The following is an 18,969-nucleotide window of genomic DNA, read 5'->3' as shown; positions in this document are numbered from 1 at the left end:
GCCTTGGTCATCTACGACTGCGTATCCAGTACACAAGTCTCCCGAGTCTGACTGTCTATGACAACTACCGTCCGTGTAGAACGTAAGTTCTACATCTTCCAGTGGGTTGTCACTGATGTCAGGCCTTGCGGTAAAATTTTGGGTCAAATATTCCATACAATCATGTGTGTCTTCCTTTGTATTAAGTCCTCCTTCCCCATCACTCTCATCCTCCACCCTTTGTGCCTGTCCAGGCACACCCGGGAGATATGTTGCAGGATTTAATGCACTGCATCTCCTTATGGTGATGTTTACGGGGGCCATTAGTGCCAATTCCCATCTTGTAAACCGCGCTGATGAGACGTGCCTGGTTTGGGCAGAATTTAACAAGGCTGACACTGCATGTGGTGTATGAATTGTGAGGTTGTGACCTAGCACTACATCTTCGCTTTTCGTTACTAGCAATGCTATCGCCGCAACGCTTCGCAAGCATGTGGGGAGGGATCGCGCTACCGTATCTAGCTGAGCGCTGTAGTATGCTACTGGCCTGCTGGCATCACCGTGCTTTTGGGTTAGTACGCCTGCCGCGCAACCAGCACTTTCTGTTCCGTATAGTTCAAAGGGTTTCCCATAGTCTGGCATACCTAATGCTGGTGCCTGCGTTAGGCACTGTTTAAGTCTCTCAAATGCCGTCTCAGACTCGTCTGTATGCGAAATCCGATCAGGTTTGTTTGAAGAGACCATCTCCTGCAAAGGTAAGGCTAGAATGGAAAACCCTGGGATCCAATTACGGCAATACCCACACATTCCTAAAAACGTTCTGATCTGTTGCTGGGTTCTGAATTCTATCAGCAGTCAGATGTCTCAGTCCTTGTGTTAGACAGTGTCCCAAATATTTTACTTTAGTTTGGCATAATTGTAACTTGTCTTTGGAAACCTTGTGTCCTGTGTCTGAAAGATGAAACAGGAGCTGTTTCGTATCCTTCAGGGACGCTTCCAATGAATCTGAACACAGTAGTAAATCATCCACATACTGTATCAATACTGATCTACTCACTGGTTGGAAAGACTGTAAACAATCATGCAAAGCCTGAGAAAATATACTTGGACTATCTATGAAACCTTGGGGTAATCGAGTCCATGTGTATTGGACTCCTCTGTATGTAAATGCGAACAGATATTGGCTGTCAGGGTGCAGAGGTACCGAAAAGAAAGCGGAGCAGAGGTCAATAACAGTGAAATATTTCGCAGTGGGAGGGATTTGCATTAGGATGACAGCTGGATTTGGCACTACGGGGAACTGACTCTCAACTATTTTGTTAATCCCCCTTAGGTCCTGCACTAGCCTGTAACCCCTCCCCCCACTCTTTTTCACAGGGAAGATGGGACTATTGGCAGTGCTGGACGTTCTTACCAGAATGCCCTGTTGTAGCAAGCGCTCTATTACTGGGTAAACTCCTAACTCCACCTCTGGCTTCAGAGGGTACTGTGGGATTTTTGGAGCTATCCTGCCATCTTTTACTTGTACAACTACCGGAGCTACGTTTGCCATTAATCCAGTGTCCTGTCCATCTTTAGTCCAAAGTGACTCTGGTATCTGGGATGTCATCTCTTCTACTTGGGAGGGAGTCCTATTTGTCATAATGGTATGTGACATTAATTTTGATGGGGAGTCTAACATGTCTCGCACTTCCTGAGCGTGATTCTCAGGTATGTCCAAGAATACACCTTCAGGAGTACAATAAATGACGCACCCCATTTTACACAGTAAGTCTCTACCCAGGAGATTGGTCGGTGCCGATGCAGCCAGCAAAAAGGAATGCTTGGTATGTAAAGGCCCTATTGTAATCTCTGCTGGTTTGCTAACAGGGTAATGCTGGACTACTCCTGTTACTCCCATGGCTGGAATTGTCCTACCAGTGGTTCTCATGCCCACTGTCGAATTTATCACTGATTTGGCCGCCCCCGTATCTACAAGAAAGTTTAATGATTTACCAGCTACATTGATTGCAATTTCGGGTTCATTTCCAAGGCTTGCAATCAATTTTACTGGCTGCAGATTACAGGTATGGCCACACCCCTATTGGGTATGGTGACCTCCCTGAATCCCGCTGGCAGCAACTACTTGTGACGGAGTTAATTGGGAGCTACCAGAGGCTTGCCAGTCTCTGTTCGGGGGGTATCTTTTTGTTTCCCCTGTATGTGGCTCATAACTCCGTTTCTGCGGACCCTGATCCCAATGTCATGTGTCGTGTCGTTGTCTAGGGGGTTGGTATGAGTTTCGTGAATTTTTCGCTCTACAGTCTCGTGCCATGTGTCCCTGTTTATGACAAGAATAACAAGTAACCACACTTGACTTACCCACAGGGTTTGGTGATATAAACAAAGGCTGCCTTGTGGTCAGGGCCTGTATACTTACTGACATTAATTTATCACCTTGTTGTTCCCTGTGTCTGGTGATGTTCCTATCGTGATCAATAGCAGCCTCTCTCAAAGTAGCCACAGACAGACCTCGCCAACATGGTTGTGTGGTCTGTACCCTTGCTTTTAATGTTTCTTTTAAACCATCCATCAGTACCGATACTGCTACTTCTCGATGGTTTATGTTGGTTTTAATGTCCTCTATGCCTGTGTATTTTGCCATCTCTAATAATGCCCTGTGAAAGTATTCTGCAGCTGTTTCTGACTCCTTTTGTTTAATGGAGAATATTTTGCTCCATTTAACTACGGCTGGGAAATACTCCTTTAACTGTAAGCTTATTCTTTTTAAGTTATCTTTGTTGTACACATCTGTAAGAGGTACATCCTGATCTAATCCACAGTCAACTAAAAATTGAGCTGCGTCGACATTGGAGGGTAAACAAGCTCTTAGCAGTACCTGCCAATCTTTATTATTGGGCTCTAAAGTGTTTCCTAGGTCTCTGATGTATTTTTGGCTAGCAACTAAATCTTTTCTAGGGTCAGGGAATTCAGACACTATGGTCCTTAATTCCATTCGGGTAAACGGGCAATACATGGCAATGTTCCTAACGGGAGTGACTCCTGAAGTGTCCGTTTTCCCATTTGGCACTACTATTACCTTAACAGGATTAATTCTAACAACATCATTCTGTGTAGATTCTACAGCCTGTGGTGAAATAGTTTCAGCATAATGTATGGTGCCGTACTTACCCGTTGATACGACCTCACCTATCCCTCCGCTAGGGGCTTTTGTTACTAATTTTGGGGGTGGAGCTGTGTCTACTGTTGTCTCCGCTATGGTGGCTGCTAGAGAGAGCGCTGATATTGTTGCCGATTCGTCCTCTTGATCACACTCCTGGGGAAAGTTCAAAACAGGGTACAACTTGCACGGGTTAATACTTGCATTGGTTAATTGGTTAACATTATCTTTAACATTTACACAGTTGCTAAGTGTTTGTTTGTTACACCTTAGTGCGTCATTCTCCGCAACCAATTTCTCTCCCGATATGTATGGTGGCGGTGGGGCCGTGGCGATCAGTTTCCTGATAGAGCCAGATCCCGCCGCCTGAGCCAATCCTCTCTGTATGTCACCCTCCTGTTGCCACAACTGCAAATAATCGTAATGCTTGATTCGTCTCTTTGCTGATTTAATGAGACATATCCTCCTCCTTAAATTTTGTAACACTTCTAGGCTGAAGCTACCTACTTTTGGGAATTTCTCCCCGTCATGTACCGTCATTCTCTCCCATTCATCACATAAAACTTCTGTGTGACTTCCGTATTTCTCACACATTACGTACCTTGCCGACCCGATTGGTCGGTTCACTGAATCAACCCGAACCGAGGTTGATCGCCCCCTAACTGAACAAGTGGCCCCCATTGTTCGAAGGTGTTGCTTTATTCAGCCAACCCTTACGCAAACCAAAATGTTCAAAATAGGCTGACGGTGGCGGTTTACCGAGTACCCCACTCACTCGCCCACGCCGACCAATACGACCTACACACTGCTCTAGTGCTGGCGTACTCGACCCAGGGCCTCTGCGACCTGAACCTCTATTTACTGGAACCTGCGAGGGTTATCCGAAGAACACTTACTCTTTCCAGTAACTATTGGTTGTTGGATAGTTCCTGAGTGAGCAGCAAACCTCCCTTAAAATAAAAAGAAATTACACAAATCACGTTAGAATGTACAAATAGCGTTTGTGACCCCTTTACTCTAATGGTACTAGGTCAGATTACTAACTAATGTACACAATTACGTGCGGTACAATCGTTCAGTACATAAGCAACTAATCTTATGTACGGAGCGACCAACGGAATCGAAAATTGTGGCTGCGAATTCCTTCAGCAAGAGCTTGTATGGCCTATATGGGTGTTGCACCAACCCTTTCTTGGTGTTGTGCCTCTTGACTCTATAGCGGACTTCCTTGTCTGCTGTACCTGGACCTCCTGGTCTGTGCTACAGTATGACCTCCTGGTCCGCTATACTCTAATGCTCAAATTTTATGTTTAACCAGGGATGCCTCCCTAGCCACCATGTACGTCACTTACACGTATGTACCTCACGAGAACTCGACTTTTCTTGTGGTTCAACCTCAAAAATTGTAAAAACAAACACTCACTCACCACATATACACTTTTGTTTCTATTTCTATTTCTGCGCAGAAATTTTCTTTAGACCAGATGTGTTACCAATTAGGAGAAGGATCTGTTAATTTAAATTTTGAATGTTAAAATAGATTTGCGCGATTTATCGCCTTGCGTTATTTACCGCGTTGCGCTATTTATCGCGTTGAGAAAAAAAAATAACACTTGTGATTTGAGTTACGTGGGCGTACCCGGACGCTCCGTTGCGTAATATACGCTGCGTGCGTCGTCCTTTGGGTTGCATACGCAAGTCTCAGTCCTTTGTTAGAGACACGTGTACGCCAAGCAAAGATCCACCGTAACACAATTTATACGTTTATCAATGTAGATGATCCTTGATCATCTACTGAGCACCACACCGATCTCTCCTTTACTCTTAAACTATGAAATAGCGGCAAATCTCTTTTAGCACGTTTATCAACTATAAAACTGGCAAACAGGAGAGTGATATACGAAAATACACAAATGAAAAAGAAATGCAGATATATATATGTGCGTGCGTGTGTACGCAAGACAGAAAAATAAACAGTTTTAAAAGAGACTAGCGTGTTGTTCTTACCTCCGGTTCCCGGATTCCTTCAGCACCCTTTACTAAGTGAAGCAGAAGCTTATCCCGACAGCACTACGAGGAATATAACCTCCCGCCCTTTGCTGATGGATAATGTCTGCTGTATCTACCTAGTGCAGATATGTGAAGGACGGGCGAGCAGCCAATTGATAAAGCTAGATATTTATCGTATATAAAACCCTTTAAGAGGTCTAAGAACACAGTACGCTATTTACGTATGGAATACCGTAAGGGTACGCACGTTGCGTAACGATAGCTTAGCCGTAGTCGAGACGCTCAAGCGTCACGTTCGCTCGCGGCAGAGAGTTCACAGGCAGGCACGCTATTGGCTGCCGTCTAACGTAATGATTCGCTATAGCGTAGCGGACGCTCGGGACCACGAGGAGATCACCAGCGGCGCTGACGCTCACAATGTTAAACCTTTATATCTAAACCATAAACAGTGTGTTATGCAGTAAAACCTTAGTGTAATAATAGAGTGTAAATGCAACACAGTATAACCTTATTAACTCAAAAGCTGTTTGAGCGTCACCGACGCTCTGAGAATACTTAACACTATAAGAAATACACAGATACCGTGCTTAGGGTCTAACGCCTTATATATAGATTATGAATGATATACTTGCAAAAGAATTTAACACAATACAAGTCATACACTACAATATAACATAGACTACCTAACCAGATAACTACACAGGAAATACAATACAATACAATTACGTTTTAAAGGAAAATAAGAGAGAAAGAGGAGAAGAGAGAGAGAGAGAGAGATGGCTCACAATAACAAGAAGATCAATATGATTGCGGAGAAACACTTACGCACAAGGGGAAACGATCGCATGCGCCTCGATATCCAGCTCCCGATTATCAGCAATGAGAACCGTTGAAGAGAGTGAACTGGATATGGTCGGCTTGTCTATTTATGCCCCACACACAATACAATTCAATGGTCCCTACAATCTCATTGTTCATTGGACACAGGAATTCGGCTTCGCATTATAACAAAAGGTCATAGGTTGATTCATACAGGTGGGCTGTGGCTACTTCCAACTGTTCAGGTGGGTGGGGTACTGGGTTTCCCGCCGCATGGCTAAGTAAGAACAAATAATAGTAAATGGACATAAACTTCTTATGTCCATAACTATTCGCACGAGCGATTAATCCGCTCCAAACCAACACCGGAATATTGCTAATTAAATACTCTTCCGATGGGTACTAAACACCACTGTATGACCCCTGTTGGACCCTTCGTACAATACAAAGAGGGATCTCTCTGTCCAGGAACATGCTATATTAACTAAACTTTCAGAATCTATTAAAGGGACCATGATCTACAAAATACATTATATAGTGAAAATATGTAACGATTGAGTCGCACGCTACGATCACATAAACTCTACCGTAAATACGCATACCGTGCGCCCGCGGGTGCCCGCGACTGTGAGTATGCGCACGCACGGGAGAGCGTATGTATGCGCAGCACGGACCTGTATGAGGTGCAAATATGGCAGTGTGTATAGAGATATTTTTCTGACTTTGACAGTACGTAGACTTACCCGCCATAGCCTTGGATATCAACTTATCCAGTTCATCTCCAAAAAGGACCTCACCTGTGAAAGGTAGATTTTCCACTCCTTTCCTGGAATCCACATCCGCAGTCCACTGGCGTAGCCACAAGCCCCTGCGTGCTGACACTGCCATGGCAGTGGTGCATGCGTTGAGCAAACCAATTTCCTTTATGGCTTCCCCTATAAAGTTAGCAGAGTCCTGGATATGCTAAAGGAGTAAAACTATCTCCCCCCTGGGTAAGGTATCTAATCCTTCAATTAGGTTACCTGACCATTTTGCAATGCTTTAGTGATCCATGCGCAAGCAATAGTGGGTCTCTGGGCCACCCTCGCAGCAGTGTATAGTGATTTGAGTGTTGTCAATCTTGCGGTCAACCGTGTCCTTTATGCAGCCCCAGGCACAGGTAAGACTATCTTACGTGACAACCTAGATACCGATGCGTCCACAATCGGCCGGTTTTCCCACTTCTTTCTATCTACAAGAGGAAAGGGAAAGGATGTAATTAATCTTTTAGGGATCTGAAATTTTTTGTCAGGCTTAGCCCAAGTTTCTTCAAACAGGGCATTCAATTCCTTAGATGCAGGAAAAGTAGCTGAGGATTTCTTGTTAACATTAAAATAAGATTCCTCCTCTACCTCTGCCATCTTGTCAGGGGGTGTGGTATGGAAGGTAGATAGTAACTAGGTCGACAGTGTCTAGGTCGACCACTATTGGTCGACAGGGTCTCTAGGTCGACAGGGTCTGTAGGTTGACATGGTCTAGGTCGACAGGTCAAAAGGTCGACATGAGTTTTTTATGTTTTTTTGGTGTCGTTTTCTTCGGAGAGTGACCGGGAATCCCAATTAGTGCACCGTGTCCCCTCGCATGGCTCGCTTTGTTTGCCATGCTTCAAGCAAGATTACCATTCGAATCATAGTACATGTGGATCGTTAAGTATGAAAAGGTTAAAAAAAAAGAAAAAAATTGTGAAAAACTCATGTCGGCCTTTTGACCTGTCGACCTAGAACCCCTGTCGACCTAGTTACTGTCAACCAATAGTGGTCGATCTAGACACTGTCGACCTAGTTACTGTCGACCTAGAGACCGGATCCCCTTGTCAGGAATGGGCAGGACATTTCTGACAGCTTCTATCATGGCCTGTATGCCCTGTGATAGGACAGCATCTCCCCCACTCGCATCCACTTCACCTTCCTCTGGATCTGATGTATTGTCATCAGTGTCATCCTGCATGAGGTGGGCCAGAGTAGGGGAAATGGAGGTGGTTTGAGACGCAGGTATGGGAAATGAATCTCTATTCATCAGGCCATCCACAGACTGTCTTAAAAATTGCGTCTCTTTCTCATTATGGGATAATTTAGTAGAAATATTAGATATCATCCCTTTAATGGAAGCTAACCATGGGGGTTCTGCCCCATTAGCCTGAGAATGAACACTATCCTGAGTATAGGGTAGTGAGTCTCCAGGGGAGGAAAGACACTCAGCAGTGCAGGAAACACAGTCCCTGGACATGGTAATGTGAAGGGACACACACACACACACACACACACGGTGAAAACACAGTTTAACCCACACAGAGCCCCCAGGGAGACACAGAAATCGGAGCCAGCCACACACAGCGCCCTTATAGCCAAGTTAATTGAGATGGGTCGCCACACTAAGTCCCTTAATAGGGCTTAGTATACTAACACACTCCCCGCCCCCTTCTAAAACCCCCTGGTATCGCTGAGGAGACGTGGAGTCTTTGTGGGGGAGCTGCGCTTCCCTGTGAGTCCTGTCATTGTGAGCTGCATTGGGAAAATTCCGCTGGTGAGCTGCTGGATCTGCTCATAGTGAAGCCCCGCTCCCTCAATGGCACTTGGCTTCCCGCTTTTTTATAATGGCCTGCGGTAATTTTTATGTATTTTTTAGGACTGTTAGCCAGTGTGGGTATGCATAGGTGACTGCTGTGTATGTCCTCTGAGCCCCCTGGAGTGCAGCCTACACTGAGAGCTGCGCTCCAACCCTTGTGCCGCCATTCCCGCCGGCGACCCACCAACCAGGATGCCGGCGCTGTACTCACCACTCTTCTATCTTCTGGCTCTGTTAGGGGTGGCAGTGTGCTGCGGGAGGGTACGCTCGCCATGGTGGGACTTGCGAATGACTCCCTCTTGAGTTTAGTGTCCTGTCAGCTGAGAAACTGGACCATTAACTCTTTAGGAAGTTGGGCCGATCTCCCCCCTAAGTCCCATGAATGCAGGCATGCTGGTGCCAACCAGACCTGCCTGAAAACAACAAACATAAAATAAATGCAGAAAACTCTTCAGGAGCTTCCCTACGCTTGACCGGCTTCTCCGGACACATTTTCTAAACTGAGTCTGGTAGGAGGGGCATAGAGGGAGGAGCCAGTACACACCATTGATTTCTTAAAGTGCCCAAGGCTTCTAGTGGACCCATCTATAGCCTATGGTACTAATGTGGACCCCAGTATCCTCTAGGACGTAAGAGAAATGATGGCTTTGCTGGTCTCAGGAATGATGAGCCCCAAAGCTTGAGGGCAGATGAGGTAGATAAACTTCAGGTCTGCCAGGGACTTGCCAATGTCAGGAATCTTAGGGTAGTCCTCAGCAGGGATGATCCTCCTAAGCTTGGTATTCTGTCTCTGGATATAGGGAGCAACTCATGGAAGGTGGCATCATCCATGCATAGGAAATTGCAGTAATCCTCTGAAATGTTCTCCTGTATCTTCTTCAGTAGTAGCATATAATAGAGAGTTCCTCTGCAGCAACCAATCAGCTGCTCTGTATAATTTAATACTATACAAATTATAAATGTTACTTCAATGCTGATTGGTTGCCATGGGCAACTTCTCCACTGGCTCACTTCTCCACTCTTATCACTGCTTCATACATTTACCCCCCCCCCCCCCACATCCCCCAATCAGCTAACACCATACCCAGAGCGTATGATGCCCTAACCTGATAGCAATATTGATCCATCACAAGCAAGTATATGAAGAAAACCACTTTGTTAAAGCCAAGCATAACAAAGCAGAGCAGAAAGCAATGGCCCTCATTCCGAGTTGATCGCTCGTTATTTTTCATCGCATCGCAGTGAAATTTCGCTTAATGCGCATGCGCAATATTCGCACTGCGACTGCGCCAAGTAACTTTGCTATGAAGAAAGGATTTTTACTCACGGCTTTTTCTTCGCTCCGGCGATCGTAGTGTGATTGACAGGAAATGGGTGTTACTGGGCGGAAACACGGCGTTTTATGGGCGTGTGGTTGAAAACGCTACTGTTTCCGGAAAAAACGCAGGAGTGGCTGGAGAAACGGGGGAGTGTCTGAGCGAACGCTGGGTGTGTTTATGACGTCAAACCAGGAACGACAAGCACTGAACTGATCGCACAGGCAGAGTAAGTGTTGACAATGCTAAATTCCTTTGTCGTATAAACAACCCTTTATGAAGCTAAGAACACTGTACGCTGTTTGCTTAAGAAGTACCGTAATGGTACGCTATCTGCGTAGCGATCGCTCAGCCGTAGGCGAGACGCTCAAGCGTCACGTTCGCTCACGGCCCAGTGATCACAGGACACGTTATTGGTTATGTCTAGGGGAACGATTCGCTGCAGCGTAGCGTACGCTCGAGACCACGAGGAGGTCACCAGCGATGCAGACGCTTACAACACTATACCTATGTGTTAAAACCTTATACCAATAAAATACACTGAATACCTTAATGTGAGTACAGGGTGTAAGTGCAACCTTGTGTAACCTGACTATCTACAAAGCTGCTTGAGCGTCACCGACGCTCAAGTGAACACTTAACACTATAGAAAATACACAGATACTGGTTTAGGTTCCAAGGCCTATTAACTGTATTACATCTAATATACTTGTAAAAGGGGATAACAGTACATATGATACACTCCAATATAACAGAGACTTCCTAACCACAGAACTAAACTATAAATACAAAAAGACAATACTACACTGACCTAAATGCAATACAATACAATACTATGAGAGAGAGAGAGAGAGAGAGAGAGAGAGAGAGAGACGGAGAGAGAGAGAGAGAGAGAAATTGGCTCACAGAAAGACAATGATTATGGAGAGAAACTTACGCACAAAGGGTATGATCGCCAGCGCCTCGATATCCAGCTCCCGATTATCAGCAGATAACCGTTGATGAGAGAGTGAGTTTGGATATGGTCGGCCTGCCTTTTTATGCCCCACACACAATGCAATCTCATAGTCCCTACAATCCCATTGTTCATTGGCCGAAGGAATTCGGCCCTGCATCATAGCAAAAGGTCATAGGGTGATTCATACAGGTGGGCTGTGACGATTTCCAACAGCTCAGGTGGGTGGGAAACTGGGTTTCCCGCCGCATACCTGAGTATGTGTAAATCATAGAAATGGACATAAACTTCTTATGTCCATAACTATTCGCACGAGCGATTAATACGCTCCAAACCAACACCGGAATATTGCTAATTAAATACTCTTCCGATGGGTACCAAACACTGCTGTATGATTCCTGTTAGACCCTTCGTACGATGCAAAGAGGGATTCCTCAGCTCAGGGACCTTCTATATTAACTAAACTTTCAGAAACTACCAAAGGGACCATGATCTATAAACTACATTAATTGTGAACATTTGTAACAAATGAGTCGCATGCTACGATCACATAAACTCTACCGTAAATACGCATACCGCGCGTGCGAGTGCACGCTATTGCGGGTATGCGCTTCCACGGGAGAGCGTACGCACGCGCAGCACAGACCAGTGTGCGGTGCAAATATGGCATCGTGCATAGAGACATTTTTCTGACTTCGACAGTCCACCCTTTGGCAGTCAATAATAACTGCCACAAAATATTTAAGGAGAAAAATGTAAGTCAGGGGTTAATTGATTTCCATGGTGGGGTAAGGAAGAAGAGAGGAGTAGGTGTGAAAAGGGTATGACCTAGTGAGAAAGTAGAAGCATGTGTGTATGAGTCCATGTTTGGGGGGTCATGTATCATCGTGCCGTACGTGTGGTAAATCAAGCTTCGAGGTATTGCGAAGTATACATTTGAATTCCTTCTTATCCCGTACTAAGGGTCTGTGGATGGGCTGTCAAACTCTACCGAGCTCACTTCGGCTGTGGTTGCAACAAAATGGGGATGCACATTTTAGTTGATGATACATGAATGGGGGAGGTATGTGGTTGCTGATATCTGTGCCTGTATTCCCTATCGACTATGTGTGTCATTACCTGAGGGTTGTAGAGATGAAGATAAAGAACACTTATGGAAAATGCAATGATATTCTATGTCAGGGAAATGTACATCTGTCGTCGAAGTTGTTTTCGGTATCTGTTGAGAGTCGTCTTCTTTGCGCTGTATTGCTCCTTAGGCATGAGCAAATAGCTTTGTCTAAGCCATCAGATTTACAAAAAATGTTGGGCTAGCGTGAGTTTAAAAGTACTAGGGAAACTGGGGATCCATGGCAAAGTTCATCAAGTGTCCATTTCTCAAGTGGTCAAAAGCTTCATCTTTGGTCTGGTCTGTTGTCTTGTCTGTATACCGTCTCGTCAGCTTCCTCGTCCAAGGGGTCTTTGTATCTTGGAGAAAAGCAGAAAAAATAGGATTTTGGTACCTACCGGTAAATCCTTTTCTCTTAGTCCGTAGAGGATGCTGGGGACTCCAAAAGGACCATGGGGTATAGACGGATCCGCAGGAGCTTGGGCACACTATAAAGACTTAAACTGGGTGTGAACTGGCTCCTCCCTCTATGCCCCTCCTCCAGACCTCAGTTAGAACTGTGCCCAGGAGAGATGGACAATTTCGAGGAAAGAATTTACTGTTATAAACACGGTGAGTGTCATACCAGCTCACACCTCAAACATACCGTAGAACCTGGCATTCAGTAGAATACCAGCCAACGGCATGAATAAAACACAGCCACATGCTGAGAGAATATGTAACACAACCCGTGTGTCCACCGAAGCAAAAAATACGACCCCTCATGCTATGACATGAACAACGGTAGCAACCGCCAGATAGAGGATCCACACCACCAGGGTGTAACCGAAAGCAATAACTGCAGACACCGTACGCACTGGGACGGGCGCCCAGCATCCTCTACGGACTAAGAGAAAAGGATTTACCGGTAGGTACCAAAATCCTATTTTCTCATACATCCTAGAGGATGCTGGGGACTCCAAAAGGACCATGGGGATTATACCAAAGCTCCAAAACGGGCGGGAGAGTGCGAACGACTCTGCAGCACCGACTGAGCAAACATAATGTCCCCCAAAAATCAGGGTATCAAACTTGTAAAGTATTGCAAATGCTTTTGACCCTGACCAAGAATCCGCTCGGCAAAGTTGAACCTCCGAGACTCCACGAGCATTCGCCCAAGAAAATCCTATCTTTCCAAAAGAAGGAATCTCCACCGACTTCGGTGACGGCAAAATAGCCGTAGAACAAACATGCCAAATCGCATCACAGATTCAACAAGTAACAAACTGCAAAACGCAGTCTCCCAGAGTAAGTTGGGGACATACTAGATAAATAGGGCCTCTGTTACTCCCAACTGAGCCAAATTGTTGACTTGCATATTCAAAACCCTGACTAGATCAAGGGAATTTTAACCAGCTAATGCCAAAGTAATTCCCGGCATCAAATAGGCTGACTTCAGCGAAACCCAGAAAAACACTCTTGGTAAAACTACCAACCAATTACTCAATTCCTCTCTATCCATCTGAAAGATCAAACAAGGCTCTTATGAGGCAAAACCACCACTTCCGACCCCCGCCTTGCGGACGTCAAAGTCAAAAGCCTGACCACTTTCCAAGAGAGAAATTTCGTAAAGAAACTTAACAGTCTTGCCTCTACATCGGCTTGTAACGTATGGATAAGCAAGACCTAGGTGAAAGTTCTCCATATCAGCGTTCCTGGATACACACCGAGCCACATAATTAGTTCAAGCACAGTTGTAACGCTGTGCCGTCAGTTCTTTCCAAGCCGGAAGAGCTGAAGAACGACTTCACTGGGAACCCCTATTCGGCGTAGGATACAACCTTCAACCGACCCGCCATTAGACGCAGCTGCGGTAAGTCCTGATACATGCCCTGATCTTGTTGTCTATGAGTAAACCATGAAAAGTGGATAGCCAACCCTCTCTGGATAGACCGGATTTCAGAGGATCATCGGAACCTTTGAATATCTTACGCTTACCACTGTCAGAATGGTGAAAGCGGAGAGGCCACCTAGACCGACTAAAAACACCCACGGTGGCACAAGGATGTCCACCGCTATAACCTGGGTGTCCCTTAACCTGGAACAATCTCCTGGAGGCCTCTCGTTGAGGCGAAACGCCAACATGTCCAAATGCGACACTCCACAAAGACTTGTCACGTCTGGGAAAACTTCTCGATGATGACACTAGTTTCCCAACTGGATATCGTGTCACGAAGAAAATCTATTTCTCCGTCGCTTACGTCAGGATCGAAGACTGCTAACACAGCTTTCTCCAGACTTCCCACGTAACAGCAAACTGTGCACCTTCTGCCATTTCCGCTCTTTCCTTGTTGCGCCCTAGCAGCTTACTTACACCACTGCTGACAAGTCCTCTGGCAAAACTAACCCGGGTAGAACACGAAGAATACTTTTGTCTAAAACCCTTAATTCAAGAAAGCTTATAACAGACAAGCTTCCCAACATGACCTTATCCTCTGGAAATATGTCGCTTGCCAAGGACTGCTCCCCATTTTCAGAGATCAGTATACACGGCCACCAGGATCCAAATCTGGATTCCGAACCTTCATTCCTCTAGAAGGAGAGAACCGAGCAGACACCACAGGAGCGATGTCCTGGCCGATAGGATTATATTCCGGTGCGAGCGCATGTGAGACCCGGATCACCTTTCCAACTGTTCTCTTGAATAGCACTCCGGTATTAGCCCTGCTTACCGAAAAAGACCTCTTAGGCCACACCCATCTGTTCTAATTACAGAAAAGTAATGATGAGATGTCACCTCAAAGTCGATCCAACTCTGGATCCTCAGACCTCTTTCTACAGGAAAAACACCCACCTTAACCGGTCATTATCTATTCTGAAAACCCCTTGTCGACTTCTGCGTCGTTGGGAACAACAGTCAACCCCTGTGCTGAAGAACAGTCAGAGAGCGACGACAATTTGCACCTTGATACAGGGACAAACAGACAATGTCCTGAACTTGACGCACCTTTGTATGGTGTCGCGTACTACCTCCCCTTCCAGAGGGGAACGACAAGATCTAGTAGAAACCACAGTAACGGAAACAACCGTAAGGAAGGATGTGTGGATTCTGTCAATAACTCGCTGGTCCTATACTATTATTGGATTAGCTGAAATTTAGTAGATGAGTGCTCACAGGAGTGAGGACCCGCCCGATAGACTCAGCAATAAAAGGTGGATGTAGTGGAAACAGAAACGACATCCACTTCTGCAAACCTAACAAGGCTGCAGAACACTTACCTTTTCACCTTCCACTGTCTGCACAGAAAATGAAAAGAAAGGAACGGTATTGCACCGTTTAAACTGACTGCATTCCACAAAAACATGCGTCACCGTTGCGAAGGAGGCTAACCCACGAAGTTAAATTTACTAGTGGTATCCGCCAGAATTGACTGACCAGATGCCACACCAAACAGCTGTATACCTCCCACCCGCACATCCTGGAGACATTTCCCGCCTTTTCCCAGTCACTTTGCAGCCTGCTGTTAGGCCTACAGCACCTGGTATTCCCAGGCGGTCTCCTATACAAGTACTAACCAGGCCTGTCCCTGCTTAGCTTCCGAGATCAGACAAGATAGGACGTGTTCAGGTTGGTGTGACTGTAGGCTAATGTTATACAATATAATAAACCTAGGCAAGCTTACCCACTCTGGGTAGGGCGCTCTTGTCGGATGCCTACCCGAACACAACACTCCCTCCAATGCATGCATTGCAAATAAGTACAAAGAATAGAAATAAAAATTTCACTTAGCTGCCTGTGCATGATCCTTTGCGACCGGGCTCTGCGTTGACCAAGAGTTGACTGTCATGATTTTCTCTCCACGTTGTGAAGAGAATAATATTCGGACTCCTAGAGAGGATCGAAACCAACTCGTCACAGCCAATCTAGAGCTTAATCAATAGAGCAATCAGCACATGAGAAGAACACCATTATTTCAGCATTCATGGATATACATCCTGTAATACACAATAAAACACATATCCTAACTATGCATATATAACCCATACGCAAGTGGATTGTCCCGACCCGTCAAGTGTCTGGGAACATAAATGTGTTGCGACTGTGTATGACCATGTACTGACATGCCCCCGATCTGAATCTACCGGGAACGTCATAGTCGACATAGACTTATTAAAAATCGACAGCAAGGAGGAGTAAGAGGGTAAAGACACTAATAGCTACGGAACCCCGGGGGGTCTGAGGGAGGCCTATAAACACAATTTTTATAACACTCCCCCCACATATACCTATAAATATACATCTATAAATATATGTACAGGTACAAGGCCCTGACAGCCTGATAATTCTTTACCCAGGAAATATATCTTTCCCTATCGTGTTTACTGATCTACTCACACCGACACCAATCTGCTAATACTTAATTTTCCTAATCAAGTATCGTCCCGCACCGGCTAAGCCGTGAGTTATCCGCACAGCAGCTCGTGACTAATGCCTCACACCTGCCGACATGTGTCGACTAACTGATAGTGGGTAAACAAATAGGGAAACAGTGACACTATGTATTACAACACAGACTATGTGTCCATTATTAAAGTTAATGCTATATGAAACCCCTATAGCATTAAAACCACCATTCCCCCACCATCTTACTATAAAGCAAGTCCTGGTGGAGATATTTAAGAAAATGGCGCCGACACTCCGACAGGCTAAGCTCCGCCCCTTACCCGAAATATACTGGTTGGGCTCGTATATGGAGTAAATACCCCATATACTTATCTACAACTGCTGTTCAGGGCGCCCCATCCCTGCGCCCTGCACCCAGGTACAGCGTTGGTGTGTGTGAGCATCAGCGCGGGACCGCCGTAGTACGGGCGGCGCCAGGGACCCTGGAAGCCGGCCGCGGTTAGAAAAAATCTCACAGCGCGTTAACACGCACCTACTGTATAATGTCAGAGTGCTCCCTCCCCAGCGCCCTGCACCCGGTCTGGGAGCCAGCGGCGGGAGACAGACAAAAGGCGCGCAGTGTCCGAACACGCTGGCGGGGGTCCGGATACGGAGCCCCCACCCGCGTCCACACAACCTACAGTATAATGCTGCTCAGCGCGCTCCCTCCCCAGCGCCCTGCACCCGTCTGGGAGCCAGTGGCGGAGGAGAGAGAAAAGGCGCGTAGTGTCCTAACGCGCTGGCGGGGGTCCGGACACGGAGCCCCCGGCAGCATCAACACCAAACCATACTGGCCCCAAATTTAAAAACATATAAATTGTTGATCAGGTTGCTCCCCTCCCCAGCGCCCTGCACCCGTGGGCGCTGGCGGCGGGGGGTCTAGGCGCGAAGCACGCTCTACCCTGCTGGCGGGGGAATGAGCCGCAGTGCCCAGGCACCGAACACATTTTTAAAGCCAGTCGAATTAAAAAACAACAGTAACCTGCCGCCCAGGGCGCTCCCCCCCCAGCGCCCTGCACCCTGTGAGTGCCGTTGTGTGGGAGCAGGGAGCGCAGCACTACCACTGTACCTCCGTTACTGATGTCTTCTGCCGTCCTGAAGTCTTCTGATCTTCTCATACTCACCCGACTTCTTTCTTCTGGCTCTGTGAGGGGGTGACGGCGTGGCTCCGGGAACAAGCAGCTAGGCGCACCAAGTGATCGAACCCTCTGGAGCTAATGGTGTCCAGTAGCCGAGAAGCAGAGCCTTGAAACTCACAGAAGTAGGTCCTGCTTCTCCCCCCTCACTCCCACGCTGCAGGGAGCCTGTAGCCAGCAGGTCTCCCTGAAAATAAAAAACCTAACATAAAGTCTTTCAGAGAAACTCAGTAGAGCTCCCCTAGTGTGTGACCCATCACTCCTGGGCACAAAGTCTAACTGAGGTCTGGAGGAGGGGCATAGAGGGAGGAGCCAGTTCACACCCAGTTTAAGTCTTTATAGTGTGCCCAAGCTCCTGCGGATCCGTCTATACCCCATGGTCCTTTTGGAGTCCCCAGCATCCTCTAGGACGTATGAGAAACAGGTGAAAGAAACGGACCGCATAATCACATTTTCATCACATTCTGGTTTCTATCATTGGGTCATAAATCAAATCCAGGTTAATTATAGTTTCCTCACTCCTCAAGCTCATCACTCTTGTACTTTGTTTGCACCTCATCAAAGCCTGCCCGCATCTAAATATCAATCCAATTGATATAACGACACCTAAGATACACAGGAGAAACTTTCCAACATCCATTATGACTCCCTGAGCCCACTCTCCCAAACCGGAGAACCAATTTCGCGGGTTCAACCATGACACCCAACCAGTCAGCTCATTACCTACAGCAGCAAGGGTGAGATTGTGTTTCCGACGAAATTCCCACTTTAATTGCAGAATATCATCCATCTTTTGGTCTATGACCTCTACCGGATCCTCGGTGCTATTTGTGATATACGTGCAACACTTTATGCCGTACTGTGTTGCCAATGTAACACAATATCCGCCTGTTACTGCTGTAAGGTAATTAAGAACCATCCTATGCTGAACCAGTTCTGTTTTGTAAGCTTGGAGTTCTCTTCCAGTGTATCTAAACGTGTCATCATACATTTCAGTGATATTATCTAACAAATTGGCGAGTGCGGAAATGTATTTATAATTCATCACTCCTCGAGCGGTACGAGTGAAATCTAACGCTACCAGAACCTGAATCCCGGTGGATTCATGGATAAGATCAGAGGCCGGATGCTCTAACCTTTCTGACAGTTGTCTTTTAACAAGGTGCTCGTAGTGAGTGTGAGTATAAGGAGCTTGGGCACCACGGTGTATGTCCTTCATTTTGTCATGTGTAAAAGTCATCACTTCAGGCAATACTTTTCCAATATAACACAATCCTTCAGAGTTTGGGGCAAGCCACTTGTACGCCTTTCTCCCGCATATGAAATATGCATCATCGGGGAGAACATATGGGACGGAGAAGGACATGACCATGTTACAAACCTTCCAGGTGAAATCTCCTGACCCTAATTCTTCCATCTGCCTAATGCACGTATCAGTTTGTACGATATGTGCACAGTA

General features: G+C 46.2%; 1 protein-coding gene and 1 pseudogene across 2 annotated transcripts in view; both read right to left on the bottom strand.

Moving 5' to 3' along the window:
* Positions 1-18,969, bottom strand: part of LOC134949558 (major histocompatibility complex class I-related gene protein-like) — a 99,440-nt gene that overhangs the window by 68,232 nt on the left and 12,239 nt on the right. The gene's annotated exons all lie outside the window — the stretch shown is intronic.
* LOC134952210 (5S ribosomal RNA) lies at positions 15,458-15,576 on the bottom strand (annotated as a pseudogene).

This window comes from Pseudophryne corroboree, chromosome 8 (genome assembly GCF_028390025.1).
Source record: "Pseudophryne corroboree isolate aPseCor3 chromosome 8, aPseCor3.hap2, whole genome shotgun sequence".
Classification (NCBI taxonomy): domain Eukaryota; kingdom Metazoa; phylum Chordata; class Amphibia; order Anura; family Myobatrachidae; genus Pseudophryne; species Pseudophryne corroboree.
Note: the sequence above shows the minus strand (reverse complement) of the source record. Positions and strands in the feature narration are given on the sequence as shown.